Raw genomic sequence first — 18,791 nt, forward strand, 5'->3', positions numbered from 1 at the left:
TGGTTTTAAAGCTTTCATGAGGTAAGGAGCTACAATGATGGAGATAGAGAGTGCCTCTAAAATTTTCTAGTGCCTCTCTGTTGTATTTAATAGAGTAGTTGAATCTGACTGAAAGTAACACTTGAAAATCCCTAATGCTCTGAAAATTGGTTTCAACCAATGTTTACAGTGTTATTATTTTACATTAATTTTTAATTTCAATGCCTAGTCTCATGCTAAATAAGTATTTTGCAAAGGTCTAAGTCTTATCGAGAATCTGTATTAATGATACAGAATGCTCTCTCAAAATGCTCAGGTAAAAAAATCTGAATCATAATTTTTAAACTGCTAAATTAAGGAAGTGCACTGCCATATGAAATTACTTATGAAGTGGAAGATAATTCTTATTTCATGTGGAGTGTTTATCACCACATTTTTTCCAAATACTGATGAGCTATGTTCATTATATACGTCTATGTGCTTTGCATTTCTGTTAACAGATTTGCCATTCATCAGTATTCGAATATATTTTCTTATGCTTTATAAGTTAATAGTGAGACAGTTTATCTTTTGGCATCCTCCTTCCCTAATTTTTATTTTATAGTCACTGATAAAAAATTCCAGGCTTCATTTACTATATGATACCTTTTATTACTTATAATGTCTGATTTGGATTTTTTCTCGTCTCTAAACCAAAGCAAATATTATAGTTTCTTAGTTACAAATTTTTGAAATATATAATGTAATATTTTAGTTGAAATTCACATTCTTCTGTTCATGAAAGTAGCTGATTTAACTTACAATTACCTGTTAGACTTGTGAAAATGAGATTTTTAAGCACAAAATGTACATAAAGACTTTTCCTCTCCTATTCCGCTTTCACGTAGCAAATATATTCAAAACCAGAGCACTTGCTACAAAGTCATTTTAGTTCTGTGATCGTAACTAAATGGACTTGCAATTTCTCTCAATTAGGCAAAACTGTTCCTAAATTAGGAGATTAACACATAAGCCATAAATTGGTGAAATAAATTGTATCAAGAGGGTGAAACACATTTCAAAGAGAATAAAAGTTGCTGTGATATCACTTCTTTTACTTATGTAGGTGACTGTAAGAGTTGGTATCAATATTCTCTGAACCTTTGTTACGCATTTGAATAGTGATTCATAATCTTCTCAAGGATCATTTGCTTGTCAGATGTGGATAACTGTTGTGGGTTAACAGCGACAGGCAGCTGAGCTCCACACAGCTCGCTCTCCCTCTCCCTCCGCCCCCTGCTTGATGGGGATGAGGGAGAGAATTTCAAGTGTGGAAACTTGTGGGTTGAGATAAAGACACTTTAACAGGTAAAGCAAAAGCTGAATGCAACAAGCAAAGCAAAAGGAGTTCATTTACCACTTCTCACGAGGTGTTCAGCCTTTTCCTGGAGAGCAGAGCTCCATCACACCCGGTGCTGACTTGGGAGGGCAAAAGCCCTCGCTCTGAACTCCTTCCTTCTTCTTGCCCCAGTCTGATGTGCTGAGTGTGATGCCATATGGTACAGAAAGTCCCTTTAGTCAGTTAGGGTCCGTGCCCAGCTGTGTCCCCTCCCAAATCCCTGTGCACCCCCAGTCTCCTCACTGTGGGGGTGAGTGAAGAGCAGAAAAGGCCTTTACACAGTGCTAGCTGGCTCAGCAATAACACCCCTGTGCTATCAACAAAGGTTTCAGCACAAATCCAAAACACAGCTACTTTGAAGAACATTAAATCAACCAAATCTAGCAGTTAATAACAGCCAAATACTATTTTGATAGAGTGCTGCTTCCCTTTGCTTTCTCTGTCCTTTTTAAATAAATTACATTTTATTCTTCATATTATGCAAATAATTTCACAAGGGTGCCGCAATACCAATTCTATTGAGTATGTTCATGTAAACAAACAGTTCTGATTAATCTTATTCATTACTCAAGCCCCTAGCTCAATATCTTTATGGGTTTTGGTTTTGGATTTAGTTCTAAGCAAGCACCTTGGTCTTTATCTTTGTTAATAATTTTACACACACAATAGTATCTATGCTAGCAAAGTTCACCTGAGAGGTGACTATTATTGTACATACCATTATTTATGGAAGCAAGAGGTGTAGGGGGTAGCAGTATTTTTCAGGGACATAACTGAAAAGCCTCTGGGAAATATTTGTGCTTTGTTTTTTGTTTTTTCTTTTAATTCATTTTTTTACCTACCACACTTTACAGTCCTTATCATAGAAGATTGGTTCTATTGTTGCTTAGGTATCAGGAAAAAACCCCAACTTGTTTGGTTATAAATAAGATTGGATGGGCATCTGAGAAACCTGATCTAGTGGAAGATGTCCCTGTCCATGACAGGGGGGTTGGAACTAGATGATTTTTAAGGTTCCATTCAACCCAAACAATTTTATGGTTCTGTGATTATAAGGAATATGAATCATTATTCAGATATATTTCTGGTCACCTCCTATTACACATTAAAGAATTAGTAATGCAAGGAAAAGAGAAATCTTGATATGTTGCTGTTTTATGTGACTGTATTCCTTTCTGCAAAAGGTGCTCAGCAAGATATCAAACCATTTTACAGGTTTTCCTTAAATATATTTAAAATGGCAAAGGCACACAAACAACTGAAGGAATTGCAGTTGTCCTGTGTGGAGGCATTCAGGGCTGGAGACACCTGAGGCAGAATTGAGCTAGCTTATTCCAGTATATCTAAAAATGCCCATCATTCTGTCATTCCTAATCATATCAGTTATGATGAGCCCTCAAATCAACAGCACTGCCATAATTTAATGTAGATGCAGGCAGTACTAGCATGTGATATACACCATGTAGAACATTTTTCCAGAGTATCAGGTTTGGGAAAAATCTTCCAGGCTCTCCTGTCTCCAGCTGCTTCTGTGGTACCACCCAGCAGCCATCAGGTAGCAGTGGCAGTCCAATTGAGCAGTGGAAGACAGGTGAGGAGACGGTCATTCCTTAGATTCTTCCATTCTTCTGAGGTACTTGGTGTTGTAGGATGCTGGGGTAGTTTCTTTGACTAATAGCTGAATCACTTTACCTAGAGAAAAGTATCCAGAGACAGACACCTTCATAGCCATAATATATATATACTCTTGATATTTCCAAAGTTTATATATTTCACCAGTGACTCCATAATCTTAATACAGCTTCAGAGAAAAATGAGGAAATTTAGTTACTACCTGAAGGTCAGAAATTCTGTATCAGCTTGCTATTTTTTTTATAAAATTATTAGCAAGAAGAACATATAAAACAATTTCCAGCCTCTTGATAATACATTATTTTGAAGTCAAGGGAACCTTAGGGTATAAATTAACTGCTTGCACAATTCTAACTAGTGAATAAATATTCTAAGAGAAAAAAGTTACTTTTGTGTCAATATCTTGGAATTAGCAATTGCATTTTATATAAACAATATGTGATGAAAAATGATTTATGCTGTCTTGTTTAGGATTAAAACGTTGCTATTGGAAGCTATACACTTTTTAGATATAAGAACATTTCTTTTTGGTTCAGAATCCTAGAAAAAATGAGCAAAAAGTACAGGACGATTTATTTTGCTTTCAAAACTGACAGATATACAATAGCTTCTCCTCAGGCATCTGAAGATATGTATTTTATATCTGGCAGCACTCTACCTTTGACTTCTTATCATAAATGATCTTATACCACCGACCAGATGATCTGCTTTTATGAGAAGTTATTTCAAGTCAGTGATCTTCCTTGTCATCTAAAGACTTGAGTGTCTTCTTTTATCAGTCCATCAACTTTAAAAGCTTTTCTTTCCTCATCAATTATCTTGAATTCATATTTGCCTTGGTTTGTCTATGATGGACAGAAACTCCATTTGAGGACTAGAATCCTGTCTAAAATAAAAGTTAGTGCTACTGAAATATTTTTCATTTCACAGTATTTCTGCTTCTTTTGCTGTAATTAAAATATTATAGATTTATTTTTATGTTCTAAATCTATTTTCTGTTTAGATATTTCTTTACATTTCCTCCTGTCAAGCTTCTTTTCCTTACTTAATTAGAAACACTTCTTCAAAATGAAGTCAGCAGCAACAAAAAACATTTAACATTTCCACATCATCTATTTTCACATTTTGTAAGTAAATATTTTTTGCTATTTAAAAAATACCAAGATTAAAGTTGGTCAGGATTTTTTTCCCCTACACTTTTTTTTTCTTTCTTTCCTGAAGATGAAAAGCTTAACAAAAATGTCAGGCTTTCAGTAGACTTACATCAGCATTCTGTGGTGGTTCTGAATGAAATCTGATGCATTCTTCAGCCTCAGCCCTGAGGTCCCTAGCCTTTGACAGCCTGTATAATAAAAATGCAGCACATAGGAGCACTGTTTGAGATCAACATCCTTACGTCTCAGAAAACTAGAGAAATTTCAAAGAGTGTAAGTGAACAACTTCCACAAAAGAATTTACCAAAAATCGTTCCAAATTATTCACTTCTGCTTTCATATAGTCCATCATATATTTCTTCAATATTGTAACTACTATGTAGTTCAGATAATGACCACTATCTTATTGTTATAGGTGGATTTTTTTGGCAACATTTTTCATATGAAAGTTATCTACCGTGGTCCTAGATTTTTGTGATTTAAAATTCAAGATGTAAGTAGTTATCTCAGCAAGGGAATTTCAAGCAGAGAAGGTTGTAAAAGATTTTCTCTCTTCTCAAAAATTTTGAAGCCTAAAAATCCTATTCTACACCAGCATGAGGTGAAGGTATTTTGGGAGATACAAACTAGGTTAGTCAAAATGTTCACTTGTAACAGAGAATCTAATTTCCTTCTGTTTCTAACTGAGATTCTGACATTCTGAAGCTGCCAAGTGAGTCTATCCACCAGACTACTGAGGTGGTGCGAAGTCGCTTTCCCTTCTGTTGTATTAAAAAATTAATCATGAACCAGATTATCCAATGATTTATTTTCATTGGATGAAAATCTTATTGAAAATGTTTCTACATAAAGAGTTTGTTACATGAACTAAATAATTGTTGCAAAATCTTTTGGCTGAGGTTTCTCAATCAGCTCCAACTCTGATGTTATTATAGCTGCAAAGTATTACTTATTAATTCTCTTTCTTTGCCCCATCTGTTTGACTTTGTGTTTTCCGGAATTACTTCTCTTTTCAAACAGTAACACAAAAACTGTTGTTGAAGCATCTAATTGCACAATCTGATGTTTCCACAGTTAATAGAAGTGCTAAGAAAAAAAAAATCAAGAGACCAGCAAGACTTTAAAAGATTAGAGAAATATAGTAAATTACTCCATCCCATTGAAAGGAAATTTAGTCTTCTTCTTCTTAGAAGGGAAATTGTAATTTAAAATCTAAAATTATGATAAAAATTTTATTTATTTCAGATTGTGTATATGTATATATATATGTATCTGATTTTGGAAGACAACAACAAATAAATGTGTAGAATATATTCCATCTGCATGTATATATTATGCTTCAATTTGAAAGTATTGTGCCTCAGGTCATATATATGTCATACAAATTTGGTTATACAAAAAAAAAATCCTTTGTCTTGAGTGATAGTTATTGATTAAACCTTTACCAGCACACATTTGGTACAATTTAGATCAAACATATTTATTTCCAGTATAATCAATCATGTCCTATCATCTGAGGCATCACCTTTAAAAGGTTTAAGACGGTCATTGAGTGAAGATTCAGCATTTCCAATGTTCACACAGAGATCTGTAAAGTTTAACTAGAAGGCTCACAGATGCAAACTACACATTTTAAAAATAAGGCAGTAGTATTCTATCTGAACAGATATTTTCTTGCCACTTGAGCCTTTATTGTCAAGATGAAAGGAATTTGGTAATATTTTCTATAGCTTTTGGGAGGCAGGTTATCTGCAATACTCTGGTTGCTCTGGGTATTGTGGAGGCTGACTAGCAAAGGTATGGTTGACTTCAAGCTTCCCCTTCAATATTTTAAGCAGAATATTTGCTATATTCTTTCAAGGCATTTTAAAAAAAGATTAAGTGTATTATTTCTAAGCCTTAGCTCCTTACTAGTAAATCCATTGCCCAAGGAATTCTTTTATGTATTCAAGAATATATCCATGCTCTCCAGTAAAGCTTACAGCTGTTTTAAGTTGGGAGATTTCTCACAAGAATAGCCTTTATCCTTGAAATACTGGTCTCTTTATTTTGTCTTTCATTCTGATCCTTCAGGAAGAGATTTCCTTCTCTAGTCAAATCATGGTAAAGTATGGAAAATCAAATCATGGTAGACTAGGAGCTGGTGCATAAAGTTAAAGCTCAAAATTGTATATCATCGTAGCAACAGAAAAATATTTGCAAACAAATGAAAGTGTTTTTAAGATGTTATATCTTCTGAAACACCATGTATTGATTAGGGGGTTTTGCAGCATTTCCGAATTCTGATGAGATGATTGCCTAATCCAGCACACCAAGTCATGTTCCAGTTCATCATGATATGATAGATATACTACAATCACATCTAATATGTATTTAAATTGAAAATATATATTTAAATTGAAAAGTACTTTGTGATAAAAAAAATTATTCTTTACCAAATATATTGACATTAATGGTTTTAAAAAATGGGTTTGTTAGTCCGCCATGCTATATTTATAACCTGCATCCCACACGAGTATAATGGACTAAATCCTAGTTGCAGCATCTATAGTAGTAGCAAGTATAAAGTAAATATCTGGAAGTTTGTGATATGATATTTTTTCTTCAACCTTCATAACCAGTAAAAACCTTTTTTTGTCAGTTTAAAAAGTAATAAAAATTATTTTACTATCTGAATAAACTAGACACAAAAATTATTAAATGAAAGAAATAAGGACCCTCACAATGCTGCTTATGTCATACATCTTCTGAGTGCCTTTTGAAGTGGTTTGCTTTCCATTTAAAATGCTTATATTGGGTTATAACAAACTTCTGTACAAATAGAGCTGAATGTACTGGGTAGTATATTATAAAAGTTTTTTCTGCATTGTGGTTTGTGAGACCACATTTGCATTTATTATAGAAGTAAAGATTGAGCAGATTAAATTTAAAACCTATTAAGTCAGCTACATGCAATATGAGTCTGCTGATGATAATAAGAAAAAAATAGCTTTGTTTTTGTTTATTTTACTGTATTTGTGTGTCTAAAATTCCTTGATTTATAGAGCATTAATAAGATCATATGTTCAATCTTGCTGGGCCATTTTATTAATTGTATTGACAGAAGGCAGCTTATGGCACCTGACATGAATTAGGATTTTATAGTTATAGAATGAATTATGAGGTTACAAAGGGGAATGTGATGAGTTATCATGACATTTCTCTCATCAAAAATCTAATAGTGTAAAATCCATTGGGCTGGTCTGTAACACTGAATGTTCTGGGGTTAAATGAATTTTATCTGGAGAAATGACAATTATTTGTGCAAAGAAATCACACCTTCTAGGACTGGAGTCTCTAGGGAAAGATGGATGGACAAGGCAAAGCTTCTCAAAAAGTTTAGGATGCAAATTCCTCACAAATATGGGAAGAAGGATGGAGGGTAAACAGTGAAAAGCAGAAATATTCTTGAGAATTCTAATCATTTGGCCTAGTTTGTTCTTTTGTGTACCAATGTTTACATGAGAAGAGTTGTTGGACATCCAACATGACTGAATGGATTTTTGGGTACTTTGGCAATGATCTAAAGGCACTTGAACCCAGCAGATGATTTGTATCAGCACAATATCTGCTGAGTGTAGGTTTGCAATCACATAGCAGGGTTAATTATTAATGATACACTAGATGTTCCTCAAACTTGTAACCTTTTTGTTACAGCAAATTTCTCAAATAACTACTTTTTGTATTAATAGCCCTTTATAGAAACTTTTTTTTCCGAATTTTAATTCTGCTATTTACTTGTTTCCTTACTCTTGAATATCTTAGTTTATAAATGTGTACCTGCACAAAATAATGAAATCTGCTTTGAGATTTTGTTTCTTTAGCAGTGATAAAAACAGCTCCTTCAGGTTTTTATTGACCAAAGTTTCTAATTCTTTAATTTTGCATTTTTTATCCTTTTCTTGATTTAGCAAGAACCATGAGCATACACAATTGTTGCCTATTTCTCTACATGGTAATAGAACAGTCTCTGCAGTTTGCTAATTCTAGCTAAGAGTTACTATGATAGTAACTCTTTTTTTATTATGCTGTATGTTCTTGACAATACAGTTTTCCCCTGCTTATTTTCTTTCTTTTCTTTTTTTTTTTTCTGGTTAGAATTTGGTATAGTTGTCAACCGTCTCATTTAAATAATTCAACTTGTTTTTCACTTGCTTGTGAGAATTCTTGAATTCATTTTGAATAATTTCCTGTCATGCTTTTGATATTGTTTTTTTTTTTTTTTCATTAATCGCTTTGCATGCAATCATATATGATGTGGATATTTGGCAACTCAATTCACAAGGCACTGTCACATGAATAATATATTTTTAGACTTCTGCACATTCCCATTAACCTGATCAACCTCAAACCCCTTTCCAATTTCTAAGGAGTTTCCTTCTATAGCAATACTCCATACTTTGCACCTCATCCAGTCTTTTTTTATCCAATAGCCCATTTTAACCCTTATTCTTTACCTCAGCCACTAATCTCTAGTTTGAAACTTTGTCAAATATTTTTGAAAATCTGAGTATATTACATCCTCTGAATTCCCCTTATCTCTTACAGCAGCAGTATCTTCAAAGAACTCCAGCAGGCTAGATAAGCATAACAGTTCCCTGCCAGAGTCCTTCCTAGTTATCCTTAATCAAACTATGCTTCTCCAGGTGTTCTCCCTACTGCAAAAGCCTGTGTGAAATAGTTTAAATAATTTTCTTCATAAAGTACTATCTACAGTTTGCTGTTAAGCCATTTCTGATTACTTCAAATGTAAATCTACAGTTTTCCTGGGCTCCAGCTAATTCTGTTTTCCTTCTAACTGGTGTATATGCTGCAACAATGATTTTACTGTTACTGTGAGCTGTGTTTGTCTCTTAGTCACTTGCAAAGTAGTTCAGTTGTCTGTTAAGTAGATTAGTTGCTGCTTTAAAAAAAATTGCAGAGTGAATCTATTATAGTGATGTTGAAATTTTAGTCAAAATTTGAAGTTTTGCTCAGTTTTGGACCACTCCTGAATTCACAGCAAATTACGTCAGGAGTGTTCTTTGAAAAGCATTAGTAATTTGTGTGAGGGATAGCTCTTCTTATTATTCATGAACAAAAGTTTATTCAGATCAGTTACTGTGTTCTTTAGCTTTTGCCTCTTATTCCTGTGTATACTGTCCTGACAACTCTAATAACTGAGTGCAAAGATTATCCATATATTTTCCTTATTTCAAAATAACTTTTCTGTGGTCTGTTGTGTAAATATACGTGACTCCACTGGTGGATACGTAAGTATGTGATAGGAAATATGACAATAAATGACTGGGAGGAGGGGGAGAATGAAACTTTTCCTCTCCTCCTCCTCTCCTCTCCCCTCTTCTTGACTTAGACTTATGGTACTGCTACATTTCAGTTGTTCAAGTCTTTCCACAACATCAGTCTGTAAAAGCCAGATTTGACTCTGATTATTTTCTTTGTTTGGGTCTCACATTTTTATTCTGTATCTTCTGGAGGCATCAGTAAACGCACTAAACAGTGCTTTTATAGGACAGATCAGAAATACCTCACCGACTGTTCTTCAGCAGTCCCTGTCAAGGCATTAGAAATTAAGGATTTAAGAGGTTCATTCCCTCCCCAGAGCAGCCTGGGGTACAAGGGGATGATTTGCCTATCCTATTGATGCACTGTTCTACACTGCTGGCTGTGCTGGGGTGAGCTTGTCAATACAATCTCACTGCAGACATTTTTGTTCTCACCAGACCATGCCAGAGCTGCAAAGTTCTTTCTGCTAAGTTGCCAGCCACAATTCAGTAATAGACTGGCACTAGATAAAGCTTAGATAATTAGATAATGGAAATGGCAAGTACTTAATCCTCCCTTCAATCCATATGTCTTTCACTCCTTCTGTCTGCCCTTCCTTTCTTTCTTCTGCTTGGTTTCACTAAAAGTTTTCTGCCTAAGCAGTTGCCAGAGGCTTTAGCAGAACCATCACCTGAGATACTGCAGCTGGAGCTGCAGTGGGCTTGTTTCTCACAAATGGCATGTAACTTTTATCCAGGCTGCAACTCTGTGCATTTGCCTTACTGTCACGAGGGATGGAGTCTCCTGTGCACAAAAAAGCCTCAAAAGGAATTTCTGCCTGAAACAGAAAACTTCCTTGTCCTCCTGCCACCTTCATGTTCTGAATTGCTGTGACTCAATCTGGCTGTTCAATAGTTCTTTTTGCATCTGACATGCTTTATTGTTGCTCTTGATTGAGATAACACTAAGTGCCTCTGCTATCAGAAGAAGCCTGGAAATCAACAAGTGGGGTGTAATTTCTCTTGCTTAATAGTGATGCCTAAATTGCTGTTTGCTTTCAGCAGTGCTTAACTGCTGATTTTATAGTCGGAATATTTTTTTTATTATACTCTCTCACCGCTCTCATAGCTAAAAAAAAATTGCAGTTTATAGTAATTTCTCTAAATTTGCAAACCCATTCCTTGAAATTATTTATATTTGCAGCTCTCTGACAAGCCTATAAGAAGAGATTCAACAGAGATTTACCCTGAAAATCATGACTTTATTGTCTATGAGAAAGTTGATGACTTCAAGAGAAAAAAAATCCTTATTTTAATATGTTTGTAAGAATATGGCTATCATTCATTTAAACTGAATGACAACAAAATATTTTAAATATAATAATTAGAAAATAAAATCAAGTGTTTGAGGAATAACTCTATAAGACAATTAATTCCATTTTCTTTTGATTTTCTTTATGTTTATGGTTGTAATATTTACCAGAGGGAAAGCATTCTTTTTTTGTAGAAGATTTTTCCATCTCTTGAGCATGTTATTGGTTTTCTCTTCCCAGTATATGTAAGCAAGGTCAGTTCATACATTTCTTGTACTTTGCAGATTTCTTGTGGCTCAGGCCTGGGCACTGAGGGAATCAAACTGCAGTGTAATATTGATTCTGTATGAGTGCATTCTGTCATGGAGAAATACACTTGGTAAAATGTGTTGTGTGTTCTCTGTCATGGTCTTTGGTGGTTATAACTAAAATGCTGTGCTGCAGCTTTAGTGAGGGTTTCTAAACAATCAGCTGTTAAAGGTTCTATAAAGCATTAAGTTTTGAGCATTGACTGGCAGAATTCAGGGTCAAACACCTTCTGTTAAAGAGTGCCTGTATCTGAAATCTGTCCAGGTTTTGTAAGGATAAATCCTTTATAATAATTACAGAGTTGAAAGTTACTTGTAATTTTTGTGAATTAAAGGGAAAGTTGGATCTATTAAAGCTTTGACAGACATTACAAGTTCAGGATATTTTCCAAAAATAAAGACATCGGTCTTTATTTATAACATAAAACTATGTAATTATGTAAATTAGATTTCAAGGCTGAGGGTCTTTTCGGAAGAAACTTTTGTTTAGTATCAGCCTCCAATAACTGGACTGAGTGGGGCAGGAGTACATGGCAGAGGAGTATCTCTGTCCAAATGCATGTCTTTAGAATCCTCATAGCACACACACATAGACACTGTTAGACTCCTCCTTCCAGCTGGTATTTTTACTTATCATTTTGAAAGCATTTTCTCTGAAAAGAAAAATAAGGATAGGATGACCTCCAAAAAAGGGGGATTCATCAGTACATTCTCTTTCATAAAGTATCATCTTTTTTTAAGCTACTACTTCAATAGAGGCAAGGTCTGCATCATGCTGAGAATGCATATTCCTTGAAATTAAAAAACAGAAAATGCTTGTATAACTTAAAAAATATTATCTTAACAACATTTTCTGAAAAAAATTATGTTTATAATTTGATCCATACAGCAGAACATAATTTTATTACTTTCTTCTCATGATATACGTACACTTTATTTTTTTTTACAATATTGTCCTTCACATTACCCTGCCTGTAGCAGAGCTCTGTATCTTTCCTGTCTTTATACTGGATCACAAATGAAAATTCCTCCTCCAACCCCCATCAGCATTTTACCTTCAGTATGAGTATTTCAGCTTGGCCCTAGAGATAGCTGTATTTACAAAAGCAAGCAAGCAGCACAGATGTGGAAGCAAGCAGAAGGCAGAGACAGGAGAATAACTGCTTCAGCTTGTACTGCTGCAGAGAGAAACAGCTCTGGACACACAGCCTCAGTTAAACATTTATGAGGAGCTGTGTGGGTATACTGTGCACATATCTCTGATCAGTGCAATTTTATTTTCTTTCTCTCATAAAGTACTTGTCATCCATCTTCTGCCAGCAGTAAGTGAAAACAGAAGCTGTCATCCATGCCCTGGTATCTGCCTTATGCCCTGCAGGCAGCAAACAACAGCTCAGTTTTCTTAAACACCAGGCCTTTCTACTTTGCTTTGTGATAGCCACAATTTTGCTTTGTCTGTCATACTGTCCAACATAAAGATGTGTTAGATTTTTTTCCTTCCTTCACTTTAAGGATCCAAAGGATGATGTAGAGTTTTTCTCTGCAATAATGCCCTTCTCTCATCCCAGCTGTGTGTAGTACCTGCTAGGCATGGCAAAACAACTGTAGCTGGATAGCAGTCAAGAAAACTACATTCAGGACATAAAGATCTGATTTAACATATTATGCAAAACAAAATACAATAGAGCTACAGAAGAAAATGTCAGTGAAACATATGGCTTGACTTTGCAGTTTTTCAGAAAATAAAAGTTTTGCCTCAAGAATTGCAGGCTCAGGGCTTCAATCTTCATTGTCTGAGATGATTGCATGATATTAGGCATTGTGTTCTTCAGCATCTGGATGTAATGAGATGCTTTAAGGAGGGTGTCATTCTTGATGTTCTGCTATAGCTCTAAATTGCATATTGTCTACCAGTTTGCATTACAGATGTGGGTTTTTGCCTAAAGTAATGTTAAAACAAAATATATACTCCTTTTTGTTAGAAAACTCCCCATTTGTATGTGTGGTTTACAGACTTATGCTCCAAATTATGAAATGAGTACATAACAATCTTCCTGGGTAATTGAGAAAATAATGAAGTTTTTCTCATGTTTGCGAGAAAAACACAAAAGGACAGATTTTACAAAAGGGCTCTGATTCCTGTTCTAACAGCCCCAAAGGAATGGAAACCTGATAAATCATAACAGCTATTTTTAGTCTCTTGTGTAACAACCTACTTTGTAGCTTTTAGAAACTTCTAACTCATACACTGCCTTGGTGATCTGCACTATTTCTTCTGAAGCTATTAGGATTGAGCTGATATGTACCTTTTAAAAATATTTAAGCAGATTAATTAGTTAGTAGTCCATTTCTTTAAATATTTTCCAGCTTTTTAGAGACTTCAGTATAAATCAATAAAATGTTAATTTTAAGAAGTTATCTTGGTTCTGGCCAAGACAGGGTTAATTTTTCCTGTAGCTGGGAGGGGACATGGCCAGGACCTGGAGGTTGTTCTGTACATCCTCACAGCATTGCCAGGAGCAGAGGAAAGGGACTCTCTTCTGGGGAGAAGGGGTTCCCCTCCTTCAGGTGGAGTGAGCGTGGCAGAGGGAGCACTGGTGATGCCAGTTCCAATCAACTGTGTGTGAATCATTTGCTTATCTTGCACCCTTTGTTATTGATAATGTCGCTGTTACTGTTTTATTTTCTTTTTTTGTTTTTTTTTTTTTTTTTTGTTTTTTTTTTTTTTTTTTTTTTTTTTTTTTTTTTTATCTCATTGCTGTTTCCAGTAATTTGTTCTTAGTCCAGCCCGTGATCTTTAAGTTTTGTGCCTCCAGTTGTCCTCTTTAGCCACCCACATGGGGAGGCAGAGAATGAAGAGGATTGAATGAGCAGTGCATGGTTTCAGTGGGAATGCTGAATTGGGGAATACCATTCCTAAATCATGACAGAGTAATTTGGTGCCTTGTCTGAGACTTGAAGGGTTGAGATAACAACAGATCTGACCAGAGCAGGTTGGAAACAAATTTGCTCTAAGTATATTAAGTCTAGAGCCACTGGACACAGATAGCTTGGTCTGTTCACATGGTTGTAGTACATAACCCTGTTTGTGTTTCCAGGTATTCCTGTATGTGCCCATCCCATTGCTCTTTTTTAGAGAAGGGAGAGGGCTCAGGATTTCTTTGTTGCTGTGCTGTGTGATATCATCTTAGAATGTGACAACACCAAGGGCAGGGAGGGTCATTTGGGACAGGTCTTCTCCTGGCCTTACCTCAGATTCTACCTCTGAGGGTCCATTGATAATTGTACCTAGCAAGTGAGGAGAGGATGATTTTCTCCAGCTTTCTCCCCCAACCCTGCTTTTCCTCCTTCAGGCCTGTTGCAACAACTTTTGAGACTCTTGAATTCCCTTTGGATGTTAAGGAAAGCATGTTCTTGTTACTAAATCTGCCAGGCCTCCTCAGTGTTTGGAGTCAAGATGGAAATTTCTAGGGAGGTTGTTCAGAGATCTCCCACAAGGGCAGATAGTTGTGAGCAGCACGTAAGGTGAGAGAAAATGGGTCAGGTTTTGAAGGATTATTCTACTTCAGTGGTTTGGAAGCTCACCCCTGAAAAGCTACAGCACCCTGATTAAGTAGCAGAATATTTGAAAGAAAAATTCTGTGGAAGTGTTAGAAAGAAAAGTTCCAGAGAGATGGGAAGTTATGCAGTATGGCCCTGACTACTATTCGTCCGACATTGCTCATTATGAAGGAGCACCCTCAGGGGGAACAGGGAGAAAGTGCCATGGTCAATCAAACTGCAGCTGAACTCGAGCAACAACCTTGCTTCTTGAGGAAGCAAGACCCTCACAACAGGAGGAAGAGGCAGGACCAGATACAATTATTCAATCCCTGTCCCTCAGTAAGCTGCAAGATATACAAAAGGATTTCAGCCACCAGTAAAGTGACCTGCCTCTCTGATGCTGGGGTATTGCAGCCCATGATTTAAAAGCGGATGGTAGTGAAGCCAAGCAACTGGGATCCCTGTCCTGGAATCTGGGCATTGACAAGGGGTTTGGGAAGAGGACTGAAACCCTCAACCTCTGGGGGTGGCTCCTCTCAGTCATGAGGGAAAGGTATTCTCTCAAGGATGATCCAGTAGTGTGCCAAGCAGGTGAAACTCCATGGAGAGGTATCCAGTGCCTGAGAGAATTAGCTGTGCTGCAGGTAATCTATAGGGGTTCAAATAAGGAGCAGTTGCCTGTAGGTCCAGATGAGGTCCAGTGTCCACAATCCCTGGGACAGAAGTTTGCGTGGAGTGCACCCTTGTCACATGCCAACTCACCACCATTGCTGTCAATGAAAGAAGAACAGAGCTGACTTTGGCAAAATGAAGAATATCTTTTTTCCTCCCTTAGAATGTGCTGAGTCCTAATTGTGCCCCCTCCTGGCTACTGCAAAAATTAACCCTGCTCTGGCCAGAACCAAGACAGAAGTGAAGAGTGAGATCCTGGGTTTGGACCAATATGAATGTCATACTGAATGCAGAGTAGGGAAGGAACACAGCTATTGATTTGGATCAAAGTGAAAGTCCTTATTTTGCAGCATTCTGTTTCTGTAAATGTGCAGAATGAGGTGCTGCAGAGACAGATGTAAGAAAGCTTTCAGTGGATGAGTTTTGAATTTCTGTTCATACAGTAAGATAGGGTGTCAAAACTGTGAACAAAATGCTCATTTGGAGTGTGTTGCTTTACTTCTAAAAAAATAAACACTTATTTTAATTTATTTTGTCTGATCTTCCAGACAAAAAGTACTTTGGCATTTTCACTGAGCTATGTATAACCTTTATTAAAAAAATAGGTTTTGAAATGCTTCTGAAAGCTCTGAGGCTGGGACATCTAATTCTCATTTAGAGGGATGAAAATTATCAAATAATTTAAAATTCTGATCTGCAATGGCTATACTCATGCTGGAAAATTTTAGTGTCAAATACACAGGTTCATTCAATGGTATTGAACTTGGATAGCACAGAACAAAAATCTACATGCATGCTGACCGTGTCTGACAATCTCTGACTGTTTTCTCTTTTTCAAATTCAAGATGATGTCCAGAAATTGTCTGAAAGACTAATACCTGGTTAAGATTAAAACTGCATTCTTTAACAATTTTACAAACTAGGTTCTTTTGCTCCTGTGCTTGGAACTGGTTCTCTATGGAACTGTTTATTTTACTAGCACCAATATTACAGAATCATAGAATGGTTTGGATTGCAAGGGACCTTTAAAACTCATTTAGTTCCACCTCCCCTTCCATGGACAGGGACACCTTCCACTGGATGAGATTACTCAAAGCCTCATCCAACCTGATCTTAAATACATCCATGGATGGGGAGTCCACAACTTCTCTAGGAAACATGTTTCAGTGCCTCAACACCCTTGTAGTAAAGAATTTCTACCTAATATCTAATTTAAATCTATCCTCTTTTGGTTTTAAGTCATTCCCTCTTGTCCTGTCACTATGTATTCTTGTAAAAAATCTTTCTCCATCTTTTTTGTAGACCCTCTTTAAGCACTGCAGGGCTGCTCTGTCTCCTCGTGTCCTTCTCCTCTACAGGCAGCAGAACTCCTGCTCTCCCAGCCTGTCTCCAAAGGAGAGGGGCTCTGGCCCTCTGATAATCCTCATGGCCCTCCTCTGAACTTGACTCACAAGGTCCATGTCCTTCATGTTTTGGGGGCCCCACAGCTGAACAGAGTGTCCCAGGTGGGATCTCACAAGAGCAGAGTGGATGGGGAGAATCTTTTCTCTCACCCCTTGACCTGCTGGCCACAATTCTTTTGATGCAGCCCGGGGTCAATGAGCTTTCTGATCTATGAGCACAAATTGCCCGTTCATATTCAGTTTTTCATCCACCAGTACTCCCCAACTGTTCTCTGCAGAGCTGCTCTCTGTAACATAAATTGTCTTAGATTACAAGTCTAGCCAACACAAAGAGTGGTTTCATGAAAGTATCTTTAAGGAGATGGCATTTTCAAAATGTATTTGATATTTGCCTTGCAATTTCAAGTAGAAGTTTGATCAAAATTGTTGCACTCTGTGTAATACTGAAACCAGAACCTACACTGACAAAACTTAAAATCATTACTAAAAATGAAATATAACAACTAGTTTGGTGAAGTAATTCTTCAAATTTATGCTAAAATTTTTATCTAAACTTCTCAGAATACATACAAATTTAAAAGAATTGCAAAAATCCTTCTGTTGCTCCATTCTGAAATTACCCATATAAATGAATTGTTGTATTATTTTCCTTAATTCAAGGTCCATTCATTATCCAAGGTAAATTTCACTTGCTCTCTTCTTACTCTATCCTAGCTGCTCTAGTTATCACAATTTTTTCTGGGAAAATTGTTCATATTTGCCTACAAAATAACTCCCTTAAAATTAAATGTCAGAAGACAACAGTAATTGATAGAAAATACAGGTTCACTGTGTATCCTTCTCTTTTATAACATTTACACTCTGAAATTGTTTAACAACTAAACCTTAACATTATGCTTTTATAGCCTAGACTGAGTCTACATCTGTAAAATTCAATTTTGTTGAAAAATACTGCTACACAATGTAGCATTGCCTCATACTTTCCTGAGGTTCATTTGATAAAGACCTTTGGCATTCCTTCTCAGCAGTATGCTACCTTCACTGATCAGAAACAGTAACATACTGAAAATTAAAGATTTCTCTCAGCTGAAAATAAATTCCATTTATATAAAAATAACATATAGCTATTCTAATAATAAAGTTTATTTCATGGTCTGTGTATAATTTTTGCTTTAGGTTCAGAATACATACCCTCAGACTTACAGTATTAGAAAGTATAACTAGCATTTGGGGCATGTGGGAGTGATAGGAAGAAGAATGTAATTACATGTTATTTCCCAGGTTAAGAAATAAAAATTGAAATTTTGTCGAGAATTTAAAATTACAGAATGTATTTTATAAGGTGATTTATTCTTTCTTTTTTCCTAATCTTTTTTTCTTCAATTTATTTTTCAGGGTTGAAAGAAGGAAAAGAAGTGGATATGTGATGAGAGGTGATACAGAAAAATCAATTCTGTGGGACAGACATAAAAAAGCTTTTCATCTCATCAAATCCATAGGACAAAGAACAGGAAAAATGTACCCTTTTAAAGTCTTCAATATGTCAGATTTTCTAGGTTGTTGATATTTCTGGCAAGTATCTTGAAGAAATCTGTATTGGAAATATCTGTCCCTTTTTAAAGGTCCTCTCTAATTCCTGTTAGACTGTTAATAGTTCACAGGAAACAACACTGAGTGATATCATTAATGTCTCTTCAGAAATTATTGAACATTCAACTGGAAAATGTAATGGTCAGAGGTATGTGCTTTCAATGGGAAGATGTTTGGGTAAGGAGTTCCAGCTTGTATCCAGAAGGAACTCAGTTTATTTCCAGGGATATGAACACATATGAGGTGAATTGACCTGGACTATCTTTAAGGTGCCCACCCAGCTGCTCTATCATTCCCCCTCCTTATTAGGGGTACAAGATAGGGTGAAAAGCTCATGGGTTGAGACAAAGACAGGGAGATCTTCTACTAATTACTTGCCAATTACTATCAAGAGTAAAACAGACTCTGTTTGGGGAAATTAGAGCTTTTGCAAAATCATGAAATTACTAGATGCTATAAAGGCAGAATCATTGCTCACACGATGTTATTATACTGGACCTAGCTAAAGGAAGCACA

At 36.0% G+C, this 18,791-nt stretch overlaps 1 long non-coding RNA gene across 1 annotated transcript in view; it reads left to right on the plus strand.

Annotated features, from left to right (window-relative positions):
• LOC132070471 (uncharacterized) overlaps positions 1 to 18,440 on the plus strand; it is a 46,517-nt gene extending 28,077 nt beyond the window's left edge. Inside the window, exon 3 of the long non-coding RNA XR_009418006.1 lies at positions 18,081 to 18,440. This is a non-coding gene — a long non-coding RNA (uncharacterized LOC132070471). The remainder of the gene's footprint in view (positions 1 to 18,080) is intronic.
• The last annotated feature ends 351 nt before the right edge of the window (positions 18,441 to 18,791 follow it).

The sequence above is a fragment of the Ammospiza nelsoni genome, chromosome 3, assembly GCF_027579445.1.
Source record: "Ammospiza nelsoni isolate bAmmNel1 chromosome 3, bAmmNel1.pri, whole genome shotgun sequence".
Lineage (NCBI taxonomy): Eukaryota > Metazoa > Chordata > Aves > Passeriformes > Passerellidae > Ammospiza > Ammospiza nelsoni.